General features: G+C 42.0%; 1 protein-coding gene across 1 annotated transcript in view; it reads right to left on the reverse strand.

Moving 5' to 3' along the window:
- mGluR (metabotropic Glutamate Receptor) overlaps positions 1 to 14,300 on the reverse strand; it is a 555,546-nt gene extending 541,246 nt beyond the window's left edge. The window contains exon 1 of the mRNA XM_070094390.1: positions 13,428 to 14,300. The gene's annotated coding sequence lies outside the window, so the exon portion shown is untranslated. The remainder of the gene's footprint in view (positions 1 to 13,427) is intronic.
- Positions 14,301 to 19,639: the final 5,339 nt, after the last annotated feature.

The raw sequence follows: 19,639 nt of genomic DNA on the forward strand, positions 1-19,639 counted from the left end.
GTCTACCCTACTTTTAACTTTCAAAGTCGCCGTCTTGTTGAACCCTCTCTTATACGCAACTTTCCTTGCATGAACCTTAGTCCTGGCTTTGTCTCTGTAGACACCTTCCTTTCCACATTTCAGAACACATGTGACTTAAACTGATTCTTTTTTCTCCTTTTTCTACCTCTTCTCCTTTCCTCTTTTTTTCTTTTCCTTTGTTTGGGTTTCCTTTCTTCTGCCTTGGGTGTTTTATCCTTTGCTTCTCCCCCCCTCCTGTGCTTTTGGGCTCATAGCTCTCCTGCAGTGCTCCTCTTTTCTGGCCTTTGACTGACTCCACCACCACTATTACTACCTTCTCTGCTACCTTTGGCTCCAACCTTCTCTTTTGCCTCCTTTTTTCTATTTTTTGCCCCACCAACCTCTCTCCTTACTTCACATTGCCACTTCTACTTCCACTACCAGCCTTATCTCTACCACTACTACGTCCACTACCTGCCCTACCTCTGCCACTACTCCTACCACTCTTGTCCTGTCCTTGCCAACTGGCCTATATATACTGGCTCCTTTCCTCTCTCCTGATAATGACTTTGTAAATAAGAACATAAGAACTTAAGAAAGAAGGAACACTGCAACAGGCCTACTGACCCATGCGGAGCAGGTCCATGTCCCCCCCCCCGGATTAGACCAATGACCCCCCCCCCCCCGATAAACCCAATGACCCACCCAGTCTGGTCACCTCCACTCAAGGAAGAAGCACGGCACCAGACCCAGCAGCACAAGCTAGTCAGGTCCAACTCACACCCACTCATGTATCTAACCTATTTTTAAAACTACACAACGTTTTAGCCTGAATAACTGCACTCGGGAGTTTGTTCCACTCATCCACGACTCTATTACCAAACCAGTGCTTTCCTATATCCTTCCTGAATCTGAATTTTTCCAACTTGAAACCATTGCTGCGAGTCCTGTCTTGGCTGTAAATTTTCAGCACGCTATTTACATCCCCTTTATTTATTCATGTTTTCCATTTATATACCTCGATATCCCCCCTAATTCTACGCCTTTCGAGAGAGTGCAGATTCAGGGCCCTCAGTCTATCCTCACAGGGAAGATTTCTGATACATGAGATCATCTTTGTCATCCTCCTTTGTACGTTCTCCAGAGCATTTATATCCATTCTACAATACGGTGACCAGAACTGAGCAGCATAGTCTAAATGAGGCCTACCCAAGGATATAGAGAGTTGAAGAACAACCTGAGGACTTCTATTATTTATATTTCTTGATATGAAGCCAAGAATTCTGTTAGCTTTATTGCGAACACTAATGCACTGTTGTCTTGGTTTTAGATTACTGCTAACCAGAACTCCTAAATCCTTTGCGCAATCAGTAGTATTAAGATCTACATTATTTAGTTTATATGTGGCATGGTTATTTAACTGTCCAACATTCAGAACTTTGCATTTGTCAATATTAAACTGCATCTGCCACTTCTCTGACCATTGCATCAGTCTATTCAAATCATCCTGGAGTGCTCTAGTGTTCTCATTAGAATGAATTGGACGGCCTGTTTTGGTGTCATCAGCAAATTTGCTTATATCGCTATTTATTCTCTCATCTATGTCGTTTATGTAAACTGTGAACAACAACGGGCCCAACACTGACCCCTGAGGAACACCGCTTGTGACGTGCCCCCATTCTGATTTCTCCCCATTTATGCAAACTCTCTGCTGTCTATTTATCAGCCATGCCTCTACCCAGGAAAAAATTTTCCTCCTATTCCGTGTGCCTTAAGTTTCCTCAATAGCTTCTGATGTGGAACTCTATCGAAAGCCTTACTGAAGTCCAAATACACAATATCATATTCATTACCATGATCTACCTCCTTAGAAAAAAGTTAGTAAATTCGTAAGACAGGAACGCCCCTTTGTAAAACCGTGTTGAGATTCATTAATCAATCTGTGCCTGCCAAGATGGGTACGAATTGCTTCGGCAATTATTGATTCCATAAATTTTCCCACTATGGAGGTAAGGCTTATTGGTCTATAGTTCGAAGCCAAGGACCTGTCACCTGCCTTGTAAACAGGTATTACATCTGCCATTTTCCACTTATCAGGCACTATGCCAGTTTGTAGTGATATGTTAAAAAGATTAGCCAAAGGTATGCTAAGTTCCTCTTTACATTCCTTTAACACCCTTGCAAACAGTTCATCAGGGCCTGGGGATTTGTTAGGTTTTATTTTCTCTATGGTCCAAATCGAACCGAAACGTCGTCGTAAGCTCCACTTTCCTATGTGAGGGTAATATATTTATGTATTGTTCCAGTCACGGTATTGTGCCTAATTGTTTTTTACTGTAAGATATTGTAGGACAGCAGATATTTTGAATAACATATATTGAATGACATTAGATATTATAGGATAACAGATCATGTAAGATAGTTGATAGTGTAGGATAGCAGATAATGTAAGGCAGCAGATGTGTAGATCAGCAGGTACTGTAGGATAGCAGGTATTGCATAATGGCAGGTATTGCATGATGGCAGGTACTGCATGATGGCAGGTATTGCATGATGGCAGGTATTGTATGAAGGCATGTACTGTGTGATGGCAAGTATTGTGTGATGCAGGTATTGTATGATGGCAGATAATGCATGATGGCAGGTACTGTATGATGGCAGGTACTGCATGATGGCAGGTACTGTAAGATGACAGGTATTGCACGATGGTGGGTACTGCAGGATGCAGGTATTGTATGATGGCATTTATTATAATGGCATGTATTGTATGATGGGAGGTTGTGCAGTGGCAGGTACTGTATAATGGCAGGTTTTGTATCGTGGAAGGTATTGAGTGAGTTTTGATATATGACAGATATTGTAGGACAGCAGATACTGTCCACAATTAAGAAAGAGTATAATGTTGAAGCTTTACAGCAAATGTAGTACTTCTGCATTACTTGGTCTCCAAGCTTTGTCTCCAACAATGCTTCCAATCACTGTCTCCAAGCACTGTCCTTAAGCATTGTCTCCAAGCCTTGTCCTTGAGCATTGTCTCCAAGCCTTGTCCTTAAGCATTTTCTCCAAGCACTGTCTCCAAGCGAAGTCTCCAAACATGGCTTCTATGGGAGATCTAAAAGCATTTTTTCAGAGCAATGTCTCCAAGCGTTGTCTCCAAATGAGGTCTCAAAGCAGTCTCCAAGCGAGGTCTCAAAGCATTGTCTCCAGGCGAGGTCTCAAAGCATTGTCTCCAAGCGAGGTCTCAAAGCACTGTCTCCAAGCGAGGTCTCAAAGCACTGTCTCCAAGCGAGGTCTCAAAGCACTGTCTCCAAGCGAGGTCTCAAAGCACTGTCTCCAAGCGAGGTCTCAAAGCACTGTCTCCAAGCGAGGTCTCAAAGCACTGTCTCCAAGCGAGGTCTCAAAGCACTGTCTCCAAGCGAGGTCTCAAAGCTATTTCTCCAGGCGAGGCTTCGAAGCACTGTCTCCAACAAAGTCTCCTCACTTTGTCTACAAGCACCGTCTTTAACCCTGATCTCCATACTTAGTCTCGAAGCGCTATCTCTAAGTCTTGTCTCTAAATTTAGTCTACATGTACGGTCTCTAAGCCTGGTCTCTGAACTTGGTCTACAAGAACTCTCTCTAAGCCTGGTCTCTAAACTTGGTCTACAAGCAAGATCTTCAAACGAAAAGTTATCAAAATGCAATATCCAAGTTGCATATAATTCCTGGTCACCAAGTACCGTACTAAATGTTTAACAAAACAATCCAACTTACAAATTGCACTACTAACAGTGACGGGTCTGTAATGAGACGTGCCAGATCTTGCTTCAGCAAGCTCTGTAAGATCAGCAGGATCTGCAAGACAACTTGTCATGTGTCAATTTGTCACTCGTTCATAAGTTTACACAGGGTAAGCGAGCCGAGAAAGCTCTGCAAGGAACACATCCCTAGGGAGGTGCGTAAGCTGCTTTGTGCCAGGGATGTTAAAACCTGTTTTCAAACATGTTTATGAAAGTATGTAAGCTCTTAATTACGCCTGTATAAACAACAACTCTGTTTAACTCCGCATATAGTTGGCTGCAGAATTTACACATGTTATGTAGATTAAGTAAGAGAGAAACATTTACCACACAGACACAGACACACACACACACACACACACACACACAGAAACACACACACACACACAGAAACACACACACACACACACAGAAACATACACACACAGAAACACAAACACACAAAGAAACACACACAACACACACACGTATGTACGCACGTACACCCACACACACACACACACACACACACACACACACACACACGCACACGCACACGCGCACACACACACGCGCACACACACACACACACACACACACACACACACACACACACACACACACACACACACACACACACACACGCACACACACTTTTTCACAAAGTTACAGACTGCAGGAACTAGAGCATCCAAACAGGATAAAACAAAAAAAAATGGGATCCCATAAAGGAGGGCATAGAGGCAAGGGAACCGAGGATGGCTGATCTGTAAAGGAAGAATGGGCAGAAAGGCTCAAGGCCAAAATGGATCAAGAATGGGAAAAAAGCCTAAACGAGCTTTGCAATAAAACGGTGGAGAAGGTATCTGCAGAGAGCAAGAAGTGGGAATGCTGAAGCAGGATATAAAGACGAGGTCCAAAAGAAGCAAGGTGATTCATATAGGAACATCTGCAGACAGCTCAGGGACAAAATGAGAGAATCTAGCTAGGAAGTGTCTTGCAGAAGTAATATCAGGCCATCAGGGTGTCCGGGAGATGATAAGGGAAACAACAAAGAAACTACTTTAATCAGATTTTAAAGATATGGAGAGAAAAGAACTGGGAAGAGAGGGAGAGGTCAATTTTTCATGGGCTTCAGGAGGCTGAAGGGACGACCTATAATGAAAGAAAACATTGGGAGGAAAAGGAGATTAAGAGCATTATCAAAATAACAAGAGAGAAGAACATGTCTCAGGTAACAAATTTTCACAGATTTGGGGAGTATTCCAGGGAAAAAATCGACCAACCAAACTGGCATTCAAAACAGAAGTGGTACGGAACAGGACACTACAGCAGAAACCACTGTTAAAGGACTCCCGAGAATATCAGCAAGTGTACCTCAAACGAGACAGAACACAAAAAGAATTGGAATAACTGAGAGTGCGAGTAAGAAAACACCAGTGGAAGGAAAGAGAGACTGGGCAGGCAATGACACAGGAAAGCTCAGCCTCCGAGGGAACACCAAACTCAGATGTTCACAGAATCCCCCTCAACCCATACCAAGCAACACAATAACCACACTCCACAGCCTCCCCCCCCCCTAGCACTAATTTCGCCATCACAGCAAGAACGAATTATTGAGGCATCCCCGGACATAGCACTCACGACAAAACTCACAGGGAAAGACAGAGAGAGCAGGGAGGGGCGAGGAGGAGTTACACTTCTCATCAAAACCAAGTGGAGTTTTGAAGAAAAGGAAGGAATAGACAGAGAGGAAGCAGATGACTTCGTAGTAGGAACACATTAGACTTGGAATCCAAAGGTGATGATAGGAGTGATGTACAACATACCACTGAACAGCAAAAGACCAAGACAAGAATATGATCAGCGCAATAGAGTAATGGTAGATACACTAGCTGAAGTGACCAGAAGATCCCACATGGGTAGGGCAAAATTACTTCTCATGGGGGATTTCAGTCATATAGAGACTGACCAGGAAAACCTAGAGCTGAATGGGGGACCAGAAACGTGGAGAGATAAGATGCTGGAGACAGTATTGGAAAACTTCATGTACCAACATTTTAGGGATACAGCCAGGGAGAAAGGAGAGGATGTTCCAGCAAGACTGCACCTCATATTCACCTTGAAGAGTTCAGACATAGGGGATGTCATACACGAAACGCCCCTTGGCACTAGTGATCATGACGTCCTGACTTCTGAATACCATGCTGAGTAAACAGATGTCTCCCCCCTTTAAAGGAGTTCCCTTTAAATGAGTCGGCAGTGGACCCGTTGTCTAATGTAAGAAAAAATACCTAGATAACTGCCATATATCTATATATCTTTCACATCATACTGAAGTTGAGCGTTCGGTTAACACTACAACATCAGTGCTTGCGGGCTGGCAGTCTTATAATGCATTAAAAAATATTCAACCTTTCAGGCACCAAGCACTGGGTACTTATTGGTATGCCTGGGGCACTTATTCTCTTCTGCTTCCCTTTTCCCTCATTCTAGCAAAAACTCTCCTTCTGAACGTGTTTGCTGGGACTTTATCCTCTTTTCTGTAACGTTATATGTGAGGTGATATCTCATTCTTATAAGCTTCCTACTGATCTATTACTTTAACAGGTCCTTCCTAATGCCAGAAACCCAGAAAACGCTTGGAAGTTCACTATTTTTTCACAATGGATGTTATGCATATTGTGATATCACATACATTCATATACATACATACATATATCAACGCAAGATAATTACAGAAGCCGGTGACATCAGTTACCCATGATCATTATATTAAAATATAATTCTAAATTTTAATTTTCAAGACATTAGTGTTATACTATCATCATGAAACGATTACTGCGGTTTAATCCCTTCACTGAGACGTGCAAATTTTAGACGCATAGGGGAAAAATACTTTTAGCTTTAGTTTAGAACTGAAATTCTTTTTTCCTACAATTTTTTATACAAGCTCAGTAATTTTGCAGTAAACCATGAAACATAATTTTCACATATTATATGTGTTGTCTCGGTGTTTGACGTGTTTATTAAAATACACGGTGGTTTCAAATACATTAGTAACACGCTTGGTTGTATTATGTGTGTGTGTGCGTGTGTGCTTAATTTCCAAAGTACCTGCCAGTAATCACCTAACTTGGCCAGGTTCTCTGCTGTAATGGTGAAGCGTCGAATATCATTAATGATATTTCCAACACCAAAGCGACGGCTTTAAAAATAAATCATAATGGGATTCTATTTGATAAGTGCTCCCCGACAACATTATAGGCTAATCAACGATTATCGATAATTCAGACATTTTGTACTGCTAATTTACTTACCACCATCTACAGATACGGTAATTAAGGATAATTTGATAATTTTCCGAGGCGCTCCGAGTACTTTGACGAAATCAATTTCCAATAATATTCATAACTACATTACTCACTTCACAGGTTACAGTTAGAGGTGTATATCACTTAGTGTATGCTGACTGAGAAGTGTACAGCTATTGTGAATACACACTGAGATATGTTTATCTTTTGTGCAAAATATCCATTATCAAGGAATAGTCAAAATAATAGGACATCAGAAGACTTATAAAGCTGAAATATGACCTCACATATGACCTCACACAGAACCCTACTCACTGGGCGTGGAAGTGTAGTGAAGATTTAGTCAGGGCGCATGTAAAAAAAAAAAAAAAGATTTTAAAAGTGACATGTCAGGCATTGTTTAAAATCCTCAGAAATTCCAATTATTATAAATTAATAAAATTTATTCGGTCCCAGAACTTGTATTCACATTGTAGTTAGTGCTATTTTTTAAGTTTCCTCAATAGCCTCTGATGTGGAACTCTATCGAAAGCCTTACTGAAGTCCACATACACAATATCATATTCATTACCATGATCTACCTCCTCAAGTATGAAAGACTTGAACCACCCAATTGATTTTGAAAAGGCCGAGAAGGTGGTATCAAGCAAGTCCATTATTGAGCGAAACTTCTTAAGGCACACGGAATAGGAGGAGAAATTTTTCTGGGTATAAATAATAGGAGTCCTCAGGTTGTTCTTCAACTCTATATATCCTTGGTTAGGCCTCATTTAGACTATGCTGCTCAGTTCTGGTCACCGTATTACAGAATGGATATAAATGCTCTGGAAAACGTACAGAGGAGGATGACAAAGATTATCTCATGTATCAGAAATCTTCCATATGAGGACAGACTGAGGGCCCTGAATCTGCACTCTCTCGAAAGGCGTAGAATTAGGGGGGATATGATCGAGGTGTATAAATGGAAAACAGGAATAAATAAAGGGGATATAAATAGCGTGGTGAAAATTTCCAGCCAAGACAGGACTCGCAGCAATGGTTCCAAGTTGGAAAAATTCAGATTCAGGAAGGATATAGGAAAGCACTGGTTTGGTAATAGAGTCATGGATGAGTGGAGCAAACTCCCGAGTACAGTTATTCAGGCTAAAACGTTGTGTAGTTTTAAAAATAGGTTAGATAAATACATGAGTGGGTGTGGGTGGGTGTGAGTTGGACCTGACTAGCTTGTGCTGCTGGGTCTGGTGCCGTGCTCCATCCTTAAGTGGAGGTGACCAGACTGGGTGGGACATTGGGCTAATCTGGGGGAGGTGGATCATTGGGCTAATCCGGGGGGGGGGACATGGACCTGCTCTGCATGGATCAGTAGGCCTGTTGCAGTGTTCCTTCCTTATGTTCTTATACGAATAAACTGAGCATTAGACTCTTGTGATAGATTTTAACCACCCAGTTGATTTTGAAAAGGTCAAGCAGGATTTATCAAGCAAGTCCTTGGTTGAGCAAAATATAATTGAATCAAGCTTCATGAAAATAGTAGCTCTGGGTTGTACAAATCAGATTAATTTATAACGAATAGAATTTGTGAGAATTTTAAACTATGCCTAACATGTCACTCTTAAAATAAATATTTCATATGACCTGACTAAATCTTTACTACACTCTCATAACCAGGAAAAAGACTGGTAATGTTGCTCATCCCTTTCTAACTGAAAAAGCAAATGACCTCATGAATGACTGGTCTAAAACATCCAGGCATGAAGAAATGTTGAAATTGATTAATTTTGAAAGAATGATACTTTAACAATCTGTACTACAGAATCAGGCACCTACTTTCCCCTCATCTCTATGAACTCATGAAAAGTAAAAGTGTACCGAAATGTATTTCCCACTTTCTCACTGCACACACCTCTATTAGTTTTCCCACATTTCTTCTAAAATCTGCATTTGATATCGCATATTGGTGGTAGCTTACTTTGCTGGATAGTAGGATACCTGTCAAATAGAGTATCCTCTGTCCTCTACCAAGGCTTTAGAAGAGAATCTAAAGAAATATCCCTAGGTACACCGCAAGGAGTTCTCAGTCCCATGCTATTTAATGTTCAGATTAATGGTCTCCTAAATGCTCTTCCTACCTCACCTAAACATATAGCTATAAGCTATGCTGATGACATCACTGTCACTATGAATCTTACTAAATGTCTAGAAGTAAATACACACAGATCTAAATGGATTGTGAAAACATGCAATTATATTAAGTTTTATAACCTGCATGAACTACATCACTGCAGACAACAAGAACATTTCACCCCTCCAAGGAAGATGTGTTCATTTAATATCACATACCTGTAAGCCCCTCCCAAGAAGCTCATCGTTTGTAATCCCTTCCTTAAATCACTTGTTAAACCAACTGCTCGAGAAGAAATTTCTCGTCTAGCTGGCAGTAATAAGTTATCACAAGTTATATACACTGATGGATCTAAACAGGAGTCTTCTGGCAGGGCTGCATGTGCTCTTGTTGCCACCTCCCTAGTTAAGAACGATAATAAATTCGTAGAGTTAGGCGTAAGAATTAACAACTGGGCGTCTACACTCCAAACTAAATTGTTTGTAATCCTAATGGCGCTAATGATAACTTATGACACTGAGCTTGACTATATAATCATTGCTGATTCTATGTTATTATTGAAGGCTCGAAAAATTTGCTATACTTCCTATTTAAGTGAAATTCAATCGTGAGACTTGAAGCCTAACGAAATGCCAAAGCAACTCATTTCGTCTGCGTAATAAAGTGTAACAAAGACAATCTATGTTTTGGATTGTTAATGGCACCACGAAACTAATGAAAATCTTAGTGCAAGAAAGGCTGGTGATACAGTGGCAGCGACTTCTGCTCAGTCAATTGACCCGGGTTAGATCCTGAGGGGCGTGATTTTGAACGTACTCACCTAGTTGAGGTTGCGGGGGTCGAGTCCGAGCTCCTGGCCCGCCTCTTCACTGATCGCTACTAGGTCACTCTCCCTGAGCCGTGAGCTTTATCATACCTCTGCTTAAAGCTATGTATGGATCCTGCCTCCACTACATCGCTTCCCAAACTATTCCACTTACTGACTACTCTGTGGCTGAAGAAATACTTCCTAACATCCCTGTGATTCATCTGTGTCTTCAGCTTCCAACTGTGTCCCCTTGTTACTGTGTCCAATCTCTGGAGCATCCTGTCTTTGTCCACCTTGTCAATTTCTCTCAGTATTTTGTATGTCGTTATCATGTCCCCCCTATCTCTCCTGTCCTCGTGTCGTCAGGTTGATTTCCCTTAACCTCTCCTCGTAGGACATACCTCTTAGCTCTGGGACTAGTCTTGTTGCAAACCTTTGCACTTTCTCTAGTTTCTTTACGTGCTTGGCTAGGTGTGGGTTCCAAACTGGTGCCGCATACTCCAATATGGGCCTAACGTACACGGTGTACAGGGTCCTGAATGATTCCTTATTAAGATGTCGGAACGCTGTTCTGAGGTTTGCTAGGCGCCCATATGCTGCAGCCGTTATTTGGTTGATGTGCGCTTCAGATGTGCCTGGTGTTATACTCACCCCATGATCTTTTTCCTTGAGTGAGGTTTGTAGTCTCTGGCCCCCTAGACTGTACTCCGTCTGCGGTCTTCTTTACCCTTCCCCAATCTTCATGACTTTGCACTTGGTGGGATTGAACTCCAGGAGCCAATTGCTGGACCAGGTCTGCAGCCTGTCCAGATCCCTTTGTAGTTCTGCCTGGTCTTCGATCGAGTGAATTCTTCTCATCAACTTCACGTCATCTGCAAACAGGGACACCTCAGAGTCTATTCCTTCCGTCATGTCGTTCACAAATACCAGAAACAGCACTGGTCCTAGGACTGACCCCTGTGGGACCCCGCTGGTCACAGGTGCCCACTCTGACACCTCGCCACGTACCATGACTTGCTGCTGTCTTCCTGACAAGTATTCCCTGATCCATTGTAGTGCCTTCCCTGTTATCCCTGCTTGGTCCTCCAGTTTTTGCACCAATCTCTTGTGTGGAACTGTGTCAAACGCCTTCTTGCAGTCCAAGAAAATGCAATCCACCCACCCCTCTCTCTCTTGTCTTACTGCTGTCACCATGTCATAGAACTCCAGTATGTTTGTGACACAGGATTTCCCGTCCCTGAAACCATGTTGGCTGCTGTTGATGAGATCGTTCCTTTCTAGGTGTTCCACCACTCTTCTCCTGATAATCTTCTCCATGATTTTGCATACTATACATGTCAGTGACACTGGTCTGTAGTTTAATGCTTCATGTCTGTCTCCTTTTTTAAAGATTGGGACTACATTTGCTGTCTTCCATGCCTCAGGCAATCTCCCTGTTTCGATAGATGTATTAAATATTGTTAGGGGTACACATAGCGCCTCTGCTCCCTCTCTCAATACCCATGGGGAGATGTTATCTGGCCCCATTGCCTTTGAGGTATCTAGCTCACTCAGAAGCCTCTTCACTTCTTCCTCGGTTGTGTGTACTGTGTCCAGCACATGGTGGTGTACCCCACCTCTCCGTCTTTCTGGAGCCCCTTCTGTCTCCTCTGTGAACACTTCTTTGAATCTCTTGTTGAGTTCCTCACATACTTCACGGTCATTTCTTGTTGTCTCTCCTCCTTCCTTCCTTAGCCTGATTACCTGGTCCTTGACTGTTGTTACACCTGCTGTCCTTGTTTACCTAGACCAAGGCTCCCTAAACTTCAGCTCATCGCCCTCGTAATGAAGTTTCAGATTGTTCATCGACCCCAGTCATTTATTTTGTGAAAATATTTTAATAAATAGTAATACGAATATTAATAATAATTTCATGAAACAATAATAATGACTTCATGAAATAATAATAATAATGACTTCATGAAATAATAACAATAATGTGATGAGATAATATTAGGAATAATAATAATGACTTCATAAAAAATAGGTAATATTTAAATTATGAAAAATATAAGATTTCACATTCCATTTTTTAGTGAAACTGTTGTATCATTAATGGGAAAGATGCATCTGAGCGTCAACAAAGTCACTGATATTTGGTTGGTGATTAGTGAGTGTCAGTGGTACGTTACCAGGCTCTTCTAGGTTTCGTCTGTTCCTCTGCTTAGTTAATATGCATCAGCATGGCTTAAACCAACTTTAATCAAGTACTGACCCCCTTTTGATCCCCCACCCATTTACCAACCCCCTTCGATAGTCACAATGACCCTTAGGGGTCGATATTTATCACTTTGGAGATCAATGACCTAGCAGTAAGTAGGTACCCGGGGGTTACCCGGCTGTTGTAGAGGACTGGGTAGTAAACCTTAAATAGGGCTGACCTTAGAAATGAACCCAGCGTAACAATCTTAACCAACGTATAATAACAGTTCTGAACCAACGTAGAATAATAGATCTTAACCAACGTAGAATAACTGATCTTAACCAACGTAGAATAACAGAGCTTAACCAACGTAGAATAACAGAGCTTAACCAACGTAGAATAACATTTCTTAACCAACGTAGAATAACAGAGCTTAACCAACGTAGAATAACAGAGCTTAACCAACGTAGAACAACAGATCTTAGCCTGTAAATTCAGCGATGAATTAAATGAAGATAAAAATAAATTTACAAGGCAGTCTCAGTTGGCATTTCCGTAACTACGACGGTAATAAAGCGAGGACTTTTCTTTATTACTGTCAGTAAAGTAACTTTTGTTGTAAACAATGTTCTGAATTCAATTTTAGTAATAACCGTCATCAACTTACATTATATTTACATAATATTACATAAGAAAAATCATATATTTGGAGTAATATTTGCAAAAAAGGTAAACAACAAAAACAACCAAGAACAAAAACAGGAACATCAAGAACAAGAACAGGAACATCAAGAACAAGAACAGAAACAACTTTAACAGCAACAGTTAAAAACAGTCTGTTGACAGTACAGCAATAATATTAGCAGAATTCGCTCATTTTCGTACCTCCGTCCTTGTCTCTTAGTCTCTTGATTATTATTATTATTATAATCAAGGGGGAAGCGCTAAACCCGGAGGATTATACAGCGCCTGGGGGGGGATGTGGAAGGCATTCAGGCTTAATTCGGGGAACTGGAGCACAGATCCAATTCCCTAAATCAAGAGCCCCTCACCAACATCAAGGAACCTTCCTTGAGGGGCTTAGTCTCTTGAGAAAAAAGTGGGGGGAGGGGAGGTCACTTCGTCACGCTAGGTTACGCTACACTTTTGAAGATTATAGAATTATTTCTCTCTATACCTTGTTAATATATGCCAGTATTTATTACTATAATACTTACTGGTATACACGTGTGTTTGTACTCACCTGTTTGTGGTTGCTGAGGTAGAGACATAGCTCTTGGCCCCGCCCCTTCAATGGGCTACTAGGTCCTCTCTCTCCCTACTCCTTGAGCTTTACATACCTCGTCTTAAAACTGTATATGGTTCCATTGTGTGCGTGCGTGCATGCGCGTTTACGAGCTTGTCGTCCTTTGAGAAAGGGGGGGGGTCACTAGGCTACATAACTCTTCTGAAGATTTCTAAATTATTAAATATTGTCAGGAGAGTGATCCTACAGCACATAGCCAGCAGGGCGAGACAATGTGATAATTAAGACACCAATCAAAATTGCTCCCACACAGCAAGTGATGTCTGCACATCACTGGTGGAGTCTTCTGACTTCCCTCAGTTTGTAACTCCCTCCGTAGCTTTTATCATGCTTTCGTTTTTTTTCTTTTAACTTGGTATTCACTTTTTTCTTTAATATTATGATCATAATAACCTGATATTAAATGTAGCCATAACACCAACTGCTGCGGAATTTGACTTAATTTTTTTCCTTTCATTATTTACTATATCACTCATTTATGACCTTATCACAGCACTGCTGCTGTAATCGACCAGATACTTGCATTTATTTTTATTTAAGGTCATAACCTTGACCCATTAAATATGTTTGATTATTTGTGTCAACACTGGCGCCGGCAGCCTGATGATCACCTCCCGCCCTCACACAGCTTCAAGTAAAATCACCCGCATTCAAGTTTAAACTGATGATCTTATCACATTATAGAAAGCTGTTACACTCTTGTAGGTATGTTCACTGATGCAATCACGTACGATAACCGCTGATAGCATCTTAGGACAGCCACTAACACGTTAAATCCTGGGAGCACTATTTAACGTTACTGGTTCACGCGTGTATGGGACGGGAGTGGAGAATGGCGGGCTTCTGCTGACAAACTGATGTAGTCAAGAGAGGATCTATAATCTAACAACTCTCATTAATATTGAATATTTCGAATTTGGCAGATAATTAATAAAAATAGCTTCAAAATGTTATCCTACTGACACCTTATTAACCAACTCCCTACTCAAAATAATAGAATAAATTGAAAACAGCAGAACGAGAACACCAAGGTTGGGAAGAAAGACAAAAAATAAAGGTTTTGGCACGGAGCCCTTGTGAGTGCTGACATTGCGGTGGACGATGTTATCTGTGAGGATGCATGCAGTATCTACCTCGTCGAGCCTGCCCTTCTCTCTCTCTCTCTCTCTCTCTCTCTCTCTCACAGAGTGGAGATGTTATTGCTTATTTTTTAATACCCCTTTGCGGGTAATTATTTCGGGACCAGGAGCTATGACTCGACCCCTGGAACCACTATTAGGTAAGTACACACACGCAAATCACTGGATTCGAGACAATTGCCAGTGATCTGGAAAAGAGCAAATTTAATCTTTATATTTAAGGAAGAATGCAGGGAGGAAGCATTAACAAGAGGCAAGTATTACTGACATAGATCACCTAGAGAAACGTGTGGGAAATCAGAGACGGCAACTGACTTCCCGTAACCGTTGTGAGATAGGAGGGGGGGAGGGGTTGAGATCATGACAGTCAATGATAGACCCCTATGCCTATACCTCGACGTTCCCATATTTCATTGTGCACTCTTAATTCATAAGATTAATTTAGTAATGAAGCCTCTTTATGCTAAAGCTACTACTACTTATAAGTATTTAAGGTAAGTTAGATTTAGACAGAATAATTTAGCATAATATCTACAATTGCCTTTCACAGCCAACATATGTTGACAACTGAGCCCCACAGTGTCGGGGTGACCAGGCACTGCTGCCCACGCTGGGCACCAGAGCTTTTATCAAAAAAAAAAAATCTTTTCACGAGCAAGGCATGTAGCCAGACTCTGCCCAGTTGTGCAGATCAGTTACCAGCCTTATGTGCCACTGTAGATAAATCATTGTACATTGTTGCAGCATTGTAGATAAGACACTTCATAATGTTGTGTCTAAGGAGATAGGTCGGTTTAACCTGTTGGGTCTGGATTCCTCTCAACACATACTTACTACTGGAAAATATCTAAAGTAAGTGTCGTCAGGAAGCTGACAACTGACTCCTGACGAGGGTGTAGTCTTGCGATGACCTGCCACTGAAAATGTTGGTCGTATGGCTCGACTGATATGCAAACCACAATAACAAGATATATCTAAAAAAAAAGAAAGTCAAGAAATATTTTAAGACAAAGTTTCAATACAAAAAAGTTTAAATAAGTTTGAGAAAGCTTGAACAACAGAAACTTATCACTACATAGAGTAAAGTTTCTGTAGTGTGGGTATACTATCATACAGCACCACACTGTGTGGGTATACTATCATACAGCACCACACTGTGTGGGTATACTATCATACAGCACCACACTGTGTGGGTATACTATCATACAGCACCACACTGTGTGGGTATACTATCATACAGCACCACACTGTGTGGGTATACTATCATACAGCACCACACTGTGTGGGTATACTATCATACAGCACCACACTGTGTGGGTATACTATCATACAGCACCACACTGTGTGGGTATACTATCATACAGCACCACACTGTGTGGGTATACTATCATACAGCACCACACTGTGTGGGTATACTATCATACAGCACCACACTGTGTGGGTATACTATCATACAGCACCACACTGTGTGGGTATACTATCATACAGCACCACACTGTGTGGGTATACTATCATACAGCACCACACTGTGTGGGTATACTATCATACAGCACCACACTGTGTGGGTATACTATCATACAGCACCACACTGTGTGGGTATACTATCATACAGCACCACACTGTGTGGGTATACTATCATACAGCACCACACTGTGTGGGTATACTATCATACAGCACCACACTGTGTGGGTATACTATCATACAGCACCACACTGTGTGGGTATACTATCATACAGCACCACACTGTGTGGGTATACTATCATACAGCACCACACTGTGTGGGTATACTATCATACAGCACCACACTGTGTGGGTATACTATCATACAGCACCACACTGTGTGGGTATACTATCATACAGCACCACACTGTGTGGGTATATTATCATACAGCACCACACTGTGTGGGTATACTATCATACAGCACCACACTGTGTGGGTATACTATCATACAGCACCACACTGTGTGGGTATACTATCATACAGCATCACATTGTGTGGGTATACTATCATACAGCACCACACTGTGTGGGTATACTATCATACAGCACCACACTGTGTGGGTAAACTATCATACAGCACCACACTGTGTGGTTATATTATCATACAGCACCACACTGTGTGGTTATATTATCATACAGCACCACACTGTGTGGTTATATTATCATACAGTACCACACTGTGTGGGTATACTATATTAAAACACCACAGTGTTTTATGATAGTATACCCGTGGATATACTAGTGTGATTATGCTATCATACAGCACCACACTGTGTGGGTATACTATCACAGCACCACACTGTGTGGGTAAACTATTATACAGCACCACACTGTGTGAGTATACTATCATAAAACACCACAGTGTTGTATACTATCATAAAACACCACAGTGTTTTATGATAGTATACCCGTGGGTATACTAGTGTCGGTATACTAAGATACCACACCTCAGTGTGTGTATATATATTAATCAAACAACTCTTCGGTATACCGGTAACCCAACCTGACTCAAAGGTATACTAAGAAAGCTACTTTTTTTTGTGGGAAATCGACTTATAATTCGCCAGGACGTGTTGAACACTGATAATGAAGTATCTACGCCTGTCTGTGCCTCTCTGTTAGTTCCTGTCCATCATCTGCTGTCTAGCAGTGTCAGTCAGCTGCCTTAGGTGTAGAGAGAAGACAGGCTGGCCACACCTCCCCCTACCACCTGCTTGTCGAGACTGCTCGCTGGACCATCAACAAGAGAGTCGGCAACCATGAAGGTAAACTCGTTACCTGAGAAAATATTTGACCCGCCTTGTTAAGGCTCGCTGACGAGCCTAAAATACACCAAATATGTGGCAGCATTTTATTTTTGTGTTTTTATGTGTGTTGGGGGGGAGGAGGGATGAAGTGGCACAGGTGATTCGTTCGTGATTTGTTTTCATTTCTGGTAATTTTTCCCATCTTTTTAATTTCGATCGCATTTGTCTGTCCCCTGTTATCTGTTTTTCTCACGTACTCTCTGTCTCTCTCTCTCTCTCTCTCTCTCCCTACACTATTATCTCACCATCACTATCACTCTTCTCTCTCTACATTCACCACCATGACACTACTAATCCACAATATATCCACCATTACAATATCACTTTCCCCTACAATATCACCTCCCCTACAATAATGCAACTATTCCTAGTTCATTGTTCTTCATCTATTGGGATATGTCTATAATCTATTAGTTTCTTTGTCCTCTCCTTCCATGATTGGTTCTCTTGGCTCTTGATCAGAGGAATTAGACCTCCATTATTTTTTTCCTGAGATGGAATCTAAATATCCTCCGACCCCTTCACATTTCCATCTGGCCTCCGCCCCTGGGGAAATTTTACCATGCTGCTAAATTTTCTCATGCTGTTAAATTTTCCTTTGCTGCTAAATTTTCCTATGTTGCTAAATTTTCCCATGTTAAATTCAGCTCCTAGGCAGAAGGAACAAATATTATCACCATCCATGTTCTAACTCAACAATGAGTGCTGTTGGTGTTGCTGGCACTGACAGCATGTTCCCAGGTGCTGTTGTTGGCACTGACAGCATGCTCCCAGGTGCTGTTGTTTTGCACTGACAGTATGCTCCCAGGTGCTGTTGTTGGCACTGACAGCATGCTCCCAGATGGTGGTTTTGACACTGACAGCATGCTCCCAGATGGTGATGTTGACACTGACAGCATGCTCCCAGGTACTGTTGTCGACACTGACAGCATGCTCCCAGATGGCGGTGTTGACACTGACAGCATGTTCCCAGGTACTGTTGTTGACACTGACAGCATGTTCCCAGGTGGTGGTTTTGACACTGACAGCATGCTCCCAGATGGTGATGTTGACACTGACAGCATGCTCCCAGATGGTGATGTTGACACTGACAGCATGCTCCCAGATGGTGATGTTGACACTGACAGCATGCTCCCAGGTACTGTTGTCGACACTGACAGCATGCTCCCAGATGGCGGTGTTGACACTGACAGCATGCTCCCAGGTACTGTTGTCGACACTGACAGCATGCTCCCAGGTGGTAGTGTTGGCACTGACAGCATGCTCCCAGGTGGAAGTATTGACACTGACAGCTCCCAGCAACTTTCATATTCCCCACAAAGTTGCTACATTTTCCGTGTGCTTGCTAACATGACCCACGTGCTGAGCTGCTGCTCAGTACATGCTATCCTGGGTCAACTTGCATTGACCGGCTGGCCTTCACCCTGCTAACACCTCACCCCATGACCTGGCCTTGGCTTCTCTCCACCGTTCTTGGCCTGGTTACACAGAGCCTAAATAAATCACGTTAGCTAGCCGTGTTTGTTTTTTAACCCGTTCTGCTACTTGCAACGCTACTCCAGCACCCGGCTACCTCCTGCAGTACCGACAAGATAGGTTGCCCAGGAGAAAAAGCTTCCCTAAACCCAATACATTTGGTACCATCTTGTGAACCTTCCCGACGCCGATATAGCACGTCACCCGACCCGAAGGGTTATTATATTAAATGGGGACATGCTAGGTGGCGTCCCCCAGAAACACTGGAGAACCACCTTGCATGCCCAAGGATAATGGAAATATTATTAGAGGGAGCCTGTGAATCCTGGAGCGGCAGCCGAAGTCGAAAAGACTTATTTAAAACGAAACTACACACACACACACTTCACGATGCACTCTATAATTCTATTCAAATATAAATATCTCTGCCGTGTATCTCTTCAATCAAATTGTTAAAGTTTTGCCATATTCTAGGTTTTCTAACCCCCTCCCCCAGAATGCAACCCACACCAGTCGGCTAAGACCCAGGTACCTACTTGCCGCTAGGTAAACAGAGGCAGAAGGTATAAAGATATATATTTTTCATTTACGTTAATGTAAAAAGTAATAATTTTGTACCAAAAGAACCTGAAGAAAACTTACCTAACCTTATTTTAACAAGCGCAATTTTTCAGAATGATTTTTGCGAAATTATTGCATACACAAATTTTCGCTTGCCATAATCGAC

This window comes from Cherax quadricarinatus, chromosome 45 (assembly GCF_038502225.1).
Source record: "Cherax quadricarinatus isolate ZL_2023a chromosome 45, ASM3850222v1, whole genome shotgun sequence".
Taxonomy (NCBI): domain Eukaryota; kingdom Metazoa; phylum Arthropoda; class Malacostraca; order Decapoda; family Parastacidae; genus Cherax; species Cherax quadricarinatus.